The 14,959-nt window shown below is 30.3% G+C and overlaps 1 pseudogene; it reads left to right on the forward strand.

Annotated features, from left to right (window-relative positions):
* The first annotated feature begins 750 nt into the window (after window positions 1-750).
* Window positions 751-14,959, forward strand: part of LOC105303458 — a 58,988-nt pseudogene continuing 44,779 nt past the window's right edge.

Here is a 14,959-nt window from a genome sequence, read left to right on the forward strand (position 1 = left end):
TTAGGAAAACAATGTATGAACGAAATGAGAATTTCAACAAAGAGATAGAAAACATAATAAAGACCCAAAGAGAAATTTTGAATCTCAAGAATACAATAATTGTACTGAAAAGTTCATTAAAGGGGTTCAAGACGAAAGATAAACAATACATGATTTCACTTATATGTGGAATATAAGGAATAAAAAGAACAAACTAATCAAAACAGACTCACAAATATAATGGACAATTTGGTGGCAGAAAGAGGGGACAGGGGTTTGGGGTCTAGGAGAATAGGGTGAAGGGTTAAAGAAATACAAATTCGTAGCTGATGGATGGTCATGGGGATGGAGAGCACGGCATAGGGAATGCAGTTAGCATTAATACATTGGCTAGGTGGAGGGTCAGGGGAGGGAGCGAGCAATTGGGGGATCGCTTTATGAACTATATATATAGATGTCTAACCAATGTACTGTATACTTGAAATTAATTAAAATAAATACATTTTTAAAAAGGGATTCAAGAGAAGAATTGATCAAGTGAAGAAAAGAATAAGCAAACTTGAATATAAGTCATTTGAAATTATCTTTTCAAATGAATAAATAGTCAAAAAGAATGAAGGATGCTAAAGAAAACCTAATGAGTGTATGAGATACCATTAAGTCAATCAGTATACCTGTCATACATACTCCATACAATAATATACATCATAAACATTCTTGAATCACAGAAAATAAAGAGAGGAAGGGAAAGAAAGCTCACTTGAAGAAATAATGTTCGAAAACGTCTCAAGTCGGGAGGAGGAAATGGACATCTATATTCCAGAAGGTCAGCAGACAGAAAATAGGATGAACCCAAAGAAATCCACAGTGAGATATAATCAAATTGTCAAAAGGCAAATACAAAGAGAAAACTTGGAAAGCAATAAGGAAAAAAAGACACACTGTGTACAAGGGAGATCCCAATAAGACTGTTAGTGAATTCATAGGCAAAAACCTTGCAGGTCAGAAGGGAGTGGGATAATAAATTCAAAATGCTGGGGGTGGGGGGAGGGAAAAAAACCTACTAAGAATACCATATTTGGCAAATGTGTACTTCAATAATGAAAGGTAATAAAGACATTCTCAGATAAATAAAAGCTAAGGGAGTTTATCCACCACTAGTCTGATTTACAAGAAGTGCTAAAGGGAATCATATTGAAAAGAAAAGATGCCTTATAGTAAATACAAAAACATATGAAAGTATAAAGATTGCTGATAGAATATATAGACAAATATCTACAATAAATATCTACAACAAATATCTACAATAAAATAACTTTAAAGAACACACATATGCTGAATGTAAATGGATTGAAAAATACATTTAATGAAAATTGTAACTAAAAGTGAAGGTGTGGCTATACTAACATCAGATAAAATAGACTTTAAGTCAAAAACTGTCACAAGATACAAAGAAGACCATTATGTCATGATAAAAGGATCAATTTACCAAGAAGATACAACAACTATAAATATATATGGACCTAATAGAGCACCCAAATATATGAAGAAAATATTGAAAGAATAGAAGGGAGAAATATATAGCAAAACGATAATAGCAAGAGATTTTAATACCCTACTTTCAATTATGGATAGAACATTCAGACAGAAAATTATTTAACAGTGGACTAAAATAATACTATAGAGCAACTGTACCTAACAGACATAAAAAAAAAAAAAAACATTCTACTCAACAGCAATGGAATATTCTTCTCAAGTGCATTTGGAATATTCTTTGAGGCAGATCACATTAAGCCACAAAACAAGTCTTAACAAAATAATATAATACCAAGTATATTTTCCCACCATAATAAAATAAAACTAGAAATCAACAGCATAAACAACTTAACTTTACACAAGAAAAAGAAACTAAGCCCCAAATTAGCAGAAAGAAATACAAATTAGAGCAAAAATAACTAAAATAGAAAGTAGAAACACAATAGAAAAATCAATGAAGCTGAGTTAGTTTTTAAACAGATAAAATTGATAAAATTTTAGCTATACCAGCCAAGCAAAAAAAAAAAGACTCAAATACATTTAATTATAAATGAAATGGGAGACATTGCAACGTATACCACAGAAATACAAAGAATCATAAGAAACCACTATGAACAATTATATGCCAACAAATTTATTCATTTCTTCAAATTTATTCAATAAATTTCTTCAAATTTATTGAAGAAATGAATAAATGCCTAGAAACATACAACCTACCAAGAATGAGTCAGAAGAAATAGAAATCTGAACTAGCGAGGAGATTGCATCTATAATCAAAATCCTCCCCCCCCTCCCCAAATACACTGGTATCAGATGGATTCACTGGTAAATTCTATCAATAATTTAAAAGAGAATGCTAAGGCTTCTCAAACTTTGCTAAAAAAATTGAAGAAGAGAGAATACTTCCAAACTCATATTTTGAAGCCAGCATCATCCTAATACCAAAGCCAGAAAAAGACACTATAAAAAAACTATAAACCAATACTCCTGATGAATATAGATGTTATAATTCTCAACAAAATACTAGCAAACTGAATTTATAAGCACATTAAAAGGATATTATGCCATGACTAAGTGGGTCTTATTCCTGAGATACAAGGATGGTTCAACATACAAAAATCAATCAATATGTTATACCACATTAACAGAACAAAAAGTAAAAACGATATAATCATCTCAATAGATTTAGGAAAACCATTTGACAGAATTCAATGCTTTTTCATGATAAAAACCCTCAGCAATGTAGAAAAAAATGAAAATTATCTCAACATAATAAAGGCCACAGAATGTAAGACCTGAAGCTACAAAACTCCTAGAAGAAAACATAGATGGTAAGCTCCTTGATATTGGTCTTGGTGATAATTTTTGGGTTTTGACCCCAAAAGCAAAGGCAATCAAATGAAAAATAAACAAATGGAACTATAGCCAATTAAAAATATCTGCAAAACAACAGAAACCATCAATAAAATGAAAAGGCAACCTACTAAATCAGAGAAAATATTTGCAAATTCTATATCTGATAATGGGTTAATATCCAAAACATAAAATATAAAGAACTCATACAACTCAATAGCAAAATAAAAAAAAAATTAAAAATAAAAATAAATAAAAAAAACAATTATGTAATGGGCAGAGGATTGAATAAACATTTTCCCAAAGAAGGCATATAGACGGCCAACAGGTACATGAAAAGGTTCTCACCATCACTAATCACCAATAAAATACAAATCAAAACCACAATATATCATCTCACACCTGTTAGAATGGCTATCATCAAAAAGACAAGAAATAGCAAATATTGGTGAGGATGTGGAGAAAAGGAAACCCTTGTGCACTGTAAATTGATATTGCCGCTATGAAAAACAGTATGGAGATTCCTCACAGAATTAAAAGTCGAACTACCATATGATCCTGCAATTCCACATCTAGGTATTTATCTGAAGAAAATGGAAACACTAACTTGAAAAAATATCTGCAACCCCTGCTTATTGCAGTAATAATTACAATAGCCAAGATGTAGAAATAATCTAAGCATTCATCAATAAATGAATGGATAAAGAAAATGTGATACATGTATACACATACGCACACAAAATATTATTCAGCCATAAAAAAGGAAATCCTGACATTTTCACCAGCATGAATGGACCTTGAGGGCATTAAGCTAAATGAAGTAAGTCAAGCAGAGAAAGATACTTTATGATCTCACTTATGTGGAATCTAATAAGAAAACAAATGGAATGCTAGGTACAGGGAACAGATTGGCAGTTGATAGTAGCATTTAGTTGGTGGATGGGTGAAATAAATAAATTAGGTCAAAAAGTAAAACCCAATTGTAAGATAAATAAGTCCTAGGGATATAATGTGTGGCAGAGTGACTACAGTTAATAACATATATTGTATATTTGAAAGTTGCTAAGAGTAGATCTTGAAAGTTCTCATAAGAAAAAAAATAAGTACTTTTCCCACTTGAATATGACTTTCTCCCTCCCTCTCTTTCTTTCTTCTCTCTATATATCTTAGAATTCAGAAGTTAAAAGAGACATGTGTTAGGAGAAAAGGATGAAGTTACACCTTTTTGGCAGAAAGCTAATCTAATTTAGTTGATAGATTTGACAGACAAGACCAGTTGTGCCATTAAGTAATACATGGTGAATATTTTTCATAAATCGAATGATCTAACTGTAGCTCCAAGATTTTGATAAAAACATATTTAAGCACATATATAATACATAATATACCAGAAAATTTGTCTACTGAAACTATTTAAAATTTTAGATAGTAATTTTAAATTCTACAGAGATAAACACAGTTTTAATAAATTAAGATGTGTTAGCAAAACTATTTGTAGAACATTGTCATTGAGGGGACAAACATCAGGGTTAGTACTGCTAGACCTAATAACATTTATTCATTCTTAACAAAGGGTATTTGCTTAACTGTTAATTTGGACTCATCCTTTTTAGGATAAAAATTATATTTGTGTTATAGTATTAAAATTTGAAATATTTTGTTTAAATGCTTGACTGAAGTTTGTTAGTCAGCAAGACAAAATAACCAGTCTTTTAATTTTTACAGTTTTCTGAGGTTGGCTATTTCCGATTACTCCAATGAGGACACACTTTCAACGATTTGTCATAAGATCTTCTTGTCCTTTCCCCTTTCTTTAAAGACAATCACAAAAAGGGTTTTTGTTTCTCTTGGTGGTTTTCAAAAAGACCTTGAATAGTACTATATGATATCTAATGTCATTGATAGAAATATATATTTTTAAGAAATTATCTCCAAATCACACTTAGATGACCCTAATCATAAAGTTCAGAAAAAATTTGTGGCTTCTCCCTTTCCCTTTCTTCACTGGATGCAGTCATGCATTTTCCAGATTACCCAATCCCTTTGGGACTAAAACATTCATTCTTTCGAGGCTAACAGTTCACATCTGAGCCTCCAACCACATTGCCCTTTTACTCAAGGACACTCCCAAGGTCAAGCTCAATGACTGGTTCATCACAAATTCTAGACAGTTCTAGACTGAATTTCTAGCTTCAGAACTCCCTGTGTTATTGAATGGCTTTTGTTGAAACTACACCCATGACCCAATGGCTTCTGCCCAATCTTGCTTCCTTTATTTCTTGCTAGGGTTGATTCTTAGAGCACTTACATTGGAATTTCATGCACACACAACTCTGCAAGAAGATCTGTTTCCAGGGAAGTAGAGCCTATTGCATTCTCTTTATTCACATTCAGTTAATTATTAAAATCTGCCCATTTATCTTATATATATCTCCAAAATCTGCTACCTCTTCCCATCCTGCTACAAAGTTATACCAGATCTCTGACTTCAACTGTAATATCTGCTTCCACTTATTTCCTCATTAAACCCATCCTTCACATGGCTATAAAATGATCTTTTAAAATTTCAAATCATATCAAGGCACTGCCTATTTTAAAATATTTTGGCATTATTTTATTTCTAGAAAAAAAATTCCTTAAGAAGATAACTGTATAGAATCTAATCCTTCAAACCATTCTTCTCACTCTATACTTAACCGGTCCTAGACAATCTCTTTTTCATGGTTTCTGATTCAGTTGGAGATACAACTAAGTAGATAATCACAGTTTGACATGCTGGAGTGAACTAGTGATAGATTACTTTATAGACAATTTCTGCAAATACATAACTATACAGATGCTATGTTCAGGGCATTGCCACTTGATATAATTATTATAGGCAGCAATAATATGGAGGAAAGGCTGTTCAGATGAAAAACTGAACTGTGTGCTGGAAAAAGCTTCCTTTGGAAATGGAAAATTAAACCATGTTTTATAAATGCTGAGAATGTCAAGTTTACTTGTTCAGATGTGTTACCACACCACGAATAAAACTGTAATTTATACAGACATTATTGCTTGAAAGAAGACACATAGAATGAATATAATCATTGTACAATGCCATATGATCAGCTATAAAAGCAAAAATGAAGCGATAGGTCCATTTTTAAAACCTTGGCATTTAAAGCTTTCCTTAATTTTAAAAGTGATATTTATAAACATTAGCTATAGTTTTTTCTAATAAATTTTCTTGAACATACCTTGAGTCCTGACCAATATGCTGAGTTTGTAATTATTAATAAGAATAAATCATGAATAATTGAGCAAAATCAGGTATTGTTCAGCTCAGTGAGGTGAGTTCAAGACTACCTGACCTATGTGCTGAAATATTCTGATCTCTTACACAGGTCATCTTCAGCTTTATTGCAGTGAAAATCAATGTATGCAAAGCCTTTTAGATGGAAATGCAAACTTCCCAGTGTCTAGTTAAGTCTCCTCCTGTTAATGCAAATAGAAAACTTTTTATGCTTAAATTATTTCCTGCAAATTAGCTGTACTTTCTCGCCTACAAGAGATTCCCAGCTGATAGTAGTTGATAACAATTACATAAGTAATGCAAAGAGTTTGAGGGAAGAACAAGGCAACATCTTAATTAGAATTCATGTTTTGTGTGTAAAAATTGCTATTGCTAGTCTAAATGGTTCTTACTTTTAATCTTTTCAGTTGTCAGACAGGGAGAGCTATACCTAATATAAGCCTTACCTATTGGGAGAAATACAGTTGAAATAGATCAATAAAGATATCACAAGAGCATTAATTATAAACTTAGACTAGATTTACTTTTGTACATGCCTAAAATTTGGTTCAAAAATTCAATCGTTTTCTCTGGTTTATGAAAATAGTGAAAAATGTATATATATGTTTTCCTTCATATCTATTTTCTTTATTCCATCAATCTGTTTATGGCAATTTCAATTTTAATGTAAAAATATTAAGCATCTTAAAAATTGACAATTTTAACAAGTTATAAATGGAAAACAGCACTTAGTTTCTGTGAAGATACAGGCTAAAGAAAATACTTCAGTGAAAAGCAACAGTAGAAGTACTGGTAGTGTGAAAACTTTCAATCACAGAATTTTCTATAATTTCCTTTTTTCTCTGCATGATCAAACATTTGCTAAGTTGCAAGAAACTCTGAAAAAATGATTACAAAACTGAGTTTATATTGATGTTATACAAATGTGAGTCTGTAATGACAAAAATACTATTCTTTTAGTTACATCTTCTGTTTGGACAATGATGAACTTAGGACCTTGCTTTACTTCCATAAAAACAACTTAATGTGTTATAGTAGATACATATATAAAAATATATATGTGTGTATATGTATGTGTGCATGTGTATGTATATATGAGACAGAGGTTTCTTTATTAGATTAAAATTTTTTTTCACTTTTTCACCTATTTGAAAAACATAAATAGAAAAATATAATTTTAGATGCTTCATGCATCTGGTAAATGTATTTGTTATTATCAATGGTAATATCATGTAGATAATTTATTGTTTTATTCAATTGGCAGTGAATTGATTTACAACAAGAAAATGGAACCAGCGGATGCAAACCCATTGATTTTTGGCAGCTGTAAGTTGAACAGCTGAAAGATATGACATTTTGCAGCAGGGATGGAAGAGCAAGAATATTTGGCATAAGCTGAACAGTTTACAGCAGCAATATGGCTTTTCTGAGTCTCTAATGCATAGTATAAACATAATGTTAGGGTTGGTAGTGAGAAAATAACTATGTGTTTTAGTGTTAACCTTCTGAATTCGAATTTAACATCTACAAGTATTATATAGACTATTTGAAATTTCTCTTCTAAATAAATTTTAAAGCATGGAAAATAGTTCAATTTTTAAAAACCCTTAGGTTTTGAATTCAATTCAAAATATAGACATAAATAGTGTCTCAAGGTTGGATGTTCAGCAATAAAATGTCAATGTTTATTAACAAAGCCATAAACCTAGTAGCAAACAACAAAATGCCTTAGAATATATAAAACTTTGTCATAAAGTTCATTCAAGAATACATCAGCTGTATTTATTATGTCTTACTCAGAGCTTCGTCAATTTTCATTTACTACATAACTCTTGAAATTAGTTACTTGATCTCAGTCTATAACTCATTGGAATAGTGCACTAGAGCAAGACTATTAGAAACAGGTGAGAGGTAAGCTAGCCGATAAGTCGTAAGATTAAAAGAAGAAAAAATAAGAAACTGTCCTGGAATAATATCATCAAACTGTAAAAGGATAAAGACTGAATGAGACTGCTCAGTCATTCAGTAAAGTTTCACTTATGTTCAGGTCAGCTTATTAAGTAAGAAAAGGATATAATTACTTTTTTTTAGGGGAAAAAAATGACCATAAAAAGTGTGAAAATTTAAAAAGATGTTTGAGCTAATAGACAGGATTCAGATGAATGAAACAAATAATAACAATATACTACTAAGTGGTAAAGCAAAAAAAGTTAATAGTAATAAAAATAGAAAAAGAAACTATTGTCCTTGAATGACCTCATGAAACAATTACCTATTTAATCTAGATAGCCAAACTCCACCTAAACTGTTTCATGAGTTAAATAAAAAACATAGGATCATTTAATACCATCGCTATTACTGTTTAATCTGAGCCTTAACTAATGAAACAAGTATTATTATTCAGAGTAACACTGATTATAGTCAATGCATTTATTCATTACAAATTATGTGCCAATCACTTGGCGAATTGTCTGATTTTCCTCACATTAAAAAATCTGCAGGTCTTATTAATTTCTATATTGTATAGATGAGGAAACAGAGCTCTAATGAGTTTAATAGTAATAATTTTTATAATGTTAAAAAAATTGCCAAAAATCATTAACAAAAATGGTTAAAAAAGTTGTAGAAGATCATTTTGGGGAATATTTGTAGCTATTAAAATAGCTATAAAATACTTATAACAAAAGTTTGTTATATTGAGTAGAAAAAAGAATTCATAACTATATACAGAATACAGATATAATTATCTATAACTTTATCTACTAAAAAGACATGTATATGAAAATACTGAACAATATATATACCATAAAATAAGTAATTTATTCTTGTGAATTGTTGAATCCTAATTTTTTTAAGTGAAAAAAATTCATTATTACCTTCACTGATAAATGTGACATTTTTTATTAATAAACCTAAATATTGTTCTTTTACTTATATGCCTGAAGTACTCCAGATGATTTCAGGTATTTCAAGAAGTTGGCAGATATTATTAAAATAATAATAAAAAGATCATTTAAACTTATTAAGAAATTGTCTCCTATATTGCCAATGACTCAAAGGTAGACTTTCAAAATAAAATAATGGTTAATAATAATTGATCATAGATTTCTAATAATGTCTCTAAAACATTCTTTGACCATTGATTTAATATATTTTTGGAACCTAATGATTTAGTTGTTTAAAACACTTTTATTGTTTGTCTTCTGTATTTTGGGAACTGTACTGAGTCCCAGAGATATAAAGATGAAAAAGACACTGTCCTAGTTCTAGAAGAGTTCATCATCCAGTGGGATTAATTATAATTAATTATAGTTTAAAAAAATACATTAAACCAAACATTAAACCTTTGAATTTATTAATACTTTCTATGGATTATTTATTGATCTTATCCTAAGACTGAATTAACTTTTACTAAATATTTAGTAACTTATTAAAATTATAAACAGCATCTTTAAAATGTCATTCATTCAAGTTTATAGTGTACCTTGTGTTTTAGGCAATAGGGAGACAAATTTTTACTGGTAAAAAATAACCAGTAATTAAGGTTTGAGTGCACAGATAACAATTAAGACTATATGTGTTTAATAATATTCAATGTAGAGAGTAAAATTTAAATGCAAAGAATCTGATCTACTTCCCTCAGTAATAAGCACTTTTAAATATTAGAAAGTGTACAACATTGCAACATCATATTATCTTAATTTAAAATTTATTTCGATACTTGAAAGACTTTTATAGTGAAGCACTTCATCTTTTTAATTCTCACAAAGCTCATCCATCAAAGCAATACAGTAAAATAAGGAAACAAAACAACAACTAATATTGGCAAAGAACAGATAGCTAAAAAATTTAAATGACAAATATACTTTGAAAGATGTGTAAATTTTATAGCAACCAAGGAAATGGGAATTAAAATAAATAGGTTAGCCTATCAAACTGTGAGAGGTAGCACTATGCTCATGGATATGTTATAAAAAAAAAAAAAAAGGAAAGGACCTTTCATGCAAGATATTTGTGATATAATTAATGTATACAGCTATTTTGGAAGATTATTTATCAAGATGGATAAAAATCCTTAATATTAAACAAACTCTAAGACCAGTAATTCCATTTTATGAATTTTTTCAAACATAATTATATTCTGAGATATAGGGACAAGAATATTCATTAAAGTATTATTATATTCCTATTATATTTCTACTGCACAAAACATACATTTTTTTGAAAAATTAGAAAAGAACAATGAAATTAAAAATTACTTATGTTTTTACATAGAAATAACAATCATTGATATTTTTCTCTACATTTAAAGTATAGTTTCTATTCTTCACTAGATTATAGACTCATACAAACATATTTATGTACATGAATGTTGGTTTTGAATCCACATAGCTAAAATAGAAAAGACTTCTAATACTAAGAAATTGTATGAATAAAATATGGTACACCAGAAGGATTTTTTAGTATAACTTATCTTACTGGTTGTTTTCATAAGAGACTTATTTGTGTCATTAAATTTTTCAAATGTTCTTGTATAGATATATATTTAGCTTTTCTCAGCAAAAATCATGCATACTTTTTGAAAACAGATTGTTTTGGTGTTTATCAAGGACAATTTCCAGAATTATGTTTTGCTTTGGTCATGATTTAAAGCCTTGGAACTATAGCTCTTAAAAGAAAAGAGAGGGAGTAAAATGTTTATATCATGAATACTGAATGTGCACATCAAAGCCAACAATTGTTTAAGAAGAAAACAAAAGTAAAAAAAAAAAAAACAAAAAAACAAAAAAAACTAAAGTATAATATAAAAACTAAGACACTAAAACTTTTTAAAAAATTGCTTCGAATATATGTTACAGTGATAAATGCTTTATGTACAGAATCTCTGCAGTTTTAGAACTATAGTTTAACCCCTCAATGCACTATGGAATCATTTTATAGAATAGTATAGAAAAGAATATATGTTTGAGTTCATCATTTTTAGAAAGATTAAGCATTATTCTGTGTAACTTTTGTTTCGATTTTATATTATGTCTCTGTTTATGTCTCTGTGTTTGCATGCTAATGCAGGCATTTCTGTTCTCAATGTAACATACAATAGGTCATGGGCAAACATTTGAAAGTCACTGCCTTATTTAATTGCCACAACAAAAGTTGCATTAAGTACAGTTACCATGGCCAATTTACAGAAGGAAAATTGAGCTTCGGTTTTGATAATTTTCCCAAATTTATATTTAGTATGTGGCAGTCAAGTCTTGAGCCGAAGATTCTGAGTATGTCAGAGCTCTGTGATTTATTTTCCACTCTCTTTTCTAGATATCTGCTTTCATAAATTTCCTGGTTTTCTCTCGCTCCCACTCCCTCTTTCTCTCCTTCTCACCCAGAATAATTCTGCTCTTAGTTTTAACCTTTTATCTATAGCAACCTAATTTATCACCCAGAATAATTCTGCTCTTAGTTTTAACCTTTTATCTATAGCAAACTAGCAACCTCTAGGGATTCCCATCTTTCACACACACAATAAACAGAAAAATATTTCTAAGACAAGCAAAATCTCCATTATCAATTTGGAAATCCTCTCATACATGAAAAGATTTGAACTTATTCTTTTGAAATTTTTATAAATTTATATACTGTCAAGATCTTTCTCCTGTTCTACCAGGGTTCCAGCAGAATCATGTCAACACATTTGAGTCTTCGGGGTTTTACACACACACACAAACACACACACACAAACACACTCACTCACTCACTCACAAATCTATCTGGATCTCTGTTTATGATAGCATAGCATTCTAGATATTATGAAAAGCAAAACATATAGGAGTTCGGTAAACTACAACGAATATAAACGTATTGCCAAGCTTTTAAGAACTTATAAGAGAAATATCCAAGAGAAACAAAGAAAACCTCCCAAACCAAAAAAAAATTATCTAATTCTAGACACCAGAAGGTAAATTTAGAGGATAAATGATTGCAGACGATGTTGCCCTTCCAGGACAAAAGCCTAGCATAGGAAATCAGAATATGGTGCATTCTCCCCACACATGCAAAAGGTAGCTGTCTGAGATAATGAATCTGTTAACTAACTTCATACTGTGGCAATCATTTCACTTTGTGTATGTGTACAATCTCATCATGTAATATACTTTAAATATGGTTTCTCTTTTAAAACACTCCAAACTATTATCTTATCAGTTACTCCAAAGAAATTATACTATTTTAGGTTATGAGCACTCTAATGACTCTACACCTTCAACCCCACTTAGTATTTTGTTGTTGTTAATTAAAATTTAAAGCATTTTAATAGGTATGTAATGGTATCTCATCATGGTTTCATTGACATTCCCTAATGACTAATAATTTTGAACAAATATTCTATCCACTTTTCTTCTTGGTAAAGCATCTGATTAAATCCTCTCACTTAATTTTTTTTTTCTTATGACTGAATTTTGAGAATTCTTTACATATTCTGAATATGAAAGTATTTTATCAGACTTATTACTTGCTATTTTATCAGATTATCCCCCACTCTGTAGTTTGCTTTTCGTTTTCCTGTCAGCATTTTTGAGGAGCAAAAGTTCTTAATTTTTATAAAGAATAATTTGCCTTCTTTTTTAGTCATTGTATTTTTTGTGTAATATGAAAGAAATCTTTGCCTAGCAAAAAGGCACAAAAAAGTTTTATGGTGTGGGTTATGCACCATTTGTCAAAAAGACTATTCTTTGTCCAGGGAAGTGGATTTGCACTTGCACTTTTGAAAGGTATCAGTTGACCACACACACACACACATACACACACATATATGAATCTAGTTGTGAGCTCTATATTCTGAACTATGGGTCTAGTTTTAAACTCTCTATTGATCTATTTTTCTGTCTTTATGCCAGTACCACATTCTATTGATTACTATAACTTTATAACACATCTTCCAACTTTGCTATCTTATAAAAGCTCTTTTGGCAACTGTATTAGTCAAGGTCCTTCAGAGAAACAGAACTAATAGGGGGATGGGGTGGGGTGGAGTGGGCCGTGTGTGTGTGTGTGTGTGTGTCTGTCTGTCTGTCTGTCTGTCTCTCTCCGACAAGTCCTAAAATCCTCATGTTGAGTCAGCAAGCTGGAGACCCAAAGGCTGTCAGGTTTGGTATCCAGGAAGAGCTGATGTTTCAGTTTGAGTGTTAAGGTAAGAAAAAGATAATGTTCTAAACAGTCAGGCAGAATTTCCTCTTACTTGAAGGATGGTCAGAATTTTTTTTCTATTTAGGACTTTAACTGATTGGATGAGGCCCATCCACATTAAGAAAAGCAAACTGTTTTGCTCAGTTAACAATTGAAATGGCAGTCTCATCCAAAAACACCCTCACAAAAATATCCTGAATAATATTTGACAAAATATCTGGGCATTCTGTGGCCCAGTCAAGGTGACACATAAACTTAACCATCACACCTACTCTAAGTCTTTTTCATTTCATTATGAATTTATTTGATCAATTTCTACCAAAAAGTCTGCTGAGATTTTGATTGGAATTGTATTTTATCTGTAGATCAATTTAGGAAGAAATGAAATGTTAAATATATTGGGTTTCTTGATCCATAAATATTGTATATCTCACTATTTAGTTAGGTCTGCTATAATTTCTAAATCAATCTTTTGTAGTTTTCAGTGAATAGTTCTTGGAATTTGTTTTGTTGGAATTAATCTAAGTAGTCTGCGTTTTTATTTTACTGTAAGTAGCACCACTTATTCCTGATATTTGCAATTTGTATCTTCTCTCTTTCACATAAGTCTGAATAGAGATTAATCAAATTTATCAATTTTCTGAAAAACCAACTTTTGTTTCATTGAGTTTTTTTGTTTTCTGTATCATCAATTTCTACTCAAATCTTTATCATTTCCTTTTTTTTTTTTTTTTTTACTTTGTGGTCCATTTGCTCTTATTTCTCTAGTTTCTCAAGGTAACATCAGCATACATTGATTGGAAACTTTTATTTTATTCTACTTTAGATGTTTACTGGTATAATTTCTCCCTTTAAGTTTAGCTACATCTAACAAATTGGTATGTTGTGTTCTCATTTCTACTAAGTTTAAAATATTTCTTAATTCCCTTTTCAATTCTACTTTGACCCATGTGTTATTTAGAAGTATGCTATTTAATTTCCAAATATATAAAATTATCTTTCAACTGTCGATTTTTAAAATTAATTCCTTCATGGTCACAGAACTTACTTTGTATGATTTGAATCCTTTTGAATTGATTAAGCTTTGTTTTATGGCATAAAATATAGTGAATGTTCTTGATAAATGTTCTATGTGCACTGAAAAGCGTGTACATTCTGCTGTTTGGTGAAGTGGCCTATATCATTTTGATTAACTTGTTTAATAGTATTGTTCAGTTGTTGTCAATCCTTACTGGTTTTCTTGTATGTTCTATTTTTGAGGGAGGAATACTGAAATCTACACATACTGTCGTGGATTTGTCTATTTCTCCTTTTGGTTTTATCGGTTTGTGTTTTGAACTTTTCTTATTAGGTACAAGAGACATCTGAGACTGTATTTTGTTTGTTTTGATGAATTGATCCTCTTGCCTTTGTACACTTATTCTCTTTATCTTTTGCTCTGAAATCTACTTTGATATTAATAGAACCACCCCTATTTTCTTTAGAAAGATATTGCATAATACATCTTTTCCCTTATTTTACTTTTAACTTTTTCTAGTTGTATATTTAATGTGCAGTTCTTGTAGGCAGCATGTAGTTTGGCCTTGCTGTTTATTATATACACTATGACAAATTGTC

The sequence above is a fragment of the Pteropus vampyrus genome, unplaced genomic scaffold (assembly GCF_000151845.1).
Source record: "Pteropus vampyrus isolate Shadow unplaced genomic scaffold, Pvam_2.0 Scaffold10, whole genome shotgun sequence".
NCBI classification, from domain to species: domain Eukaryota; kingdom Metazoa; phylum Chordata; class Mammalia; order Chiroptera; family Pteropodidae; genus Pteropus; species Pteropus vampyrus.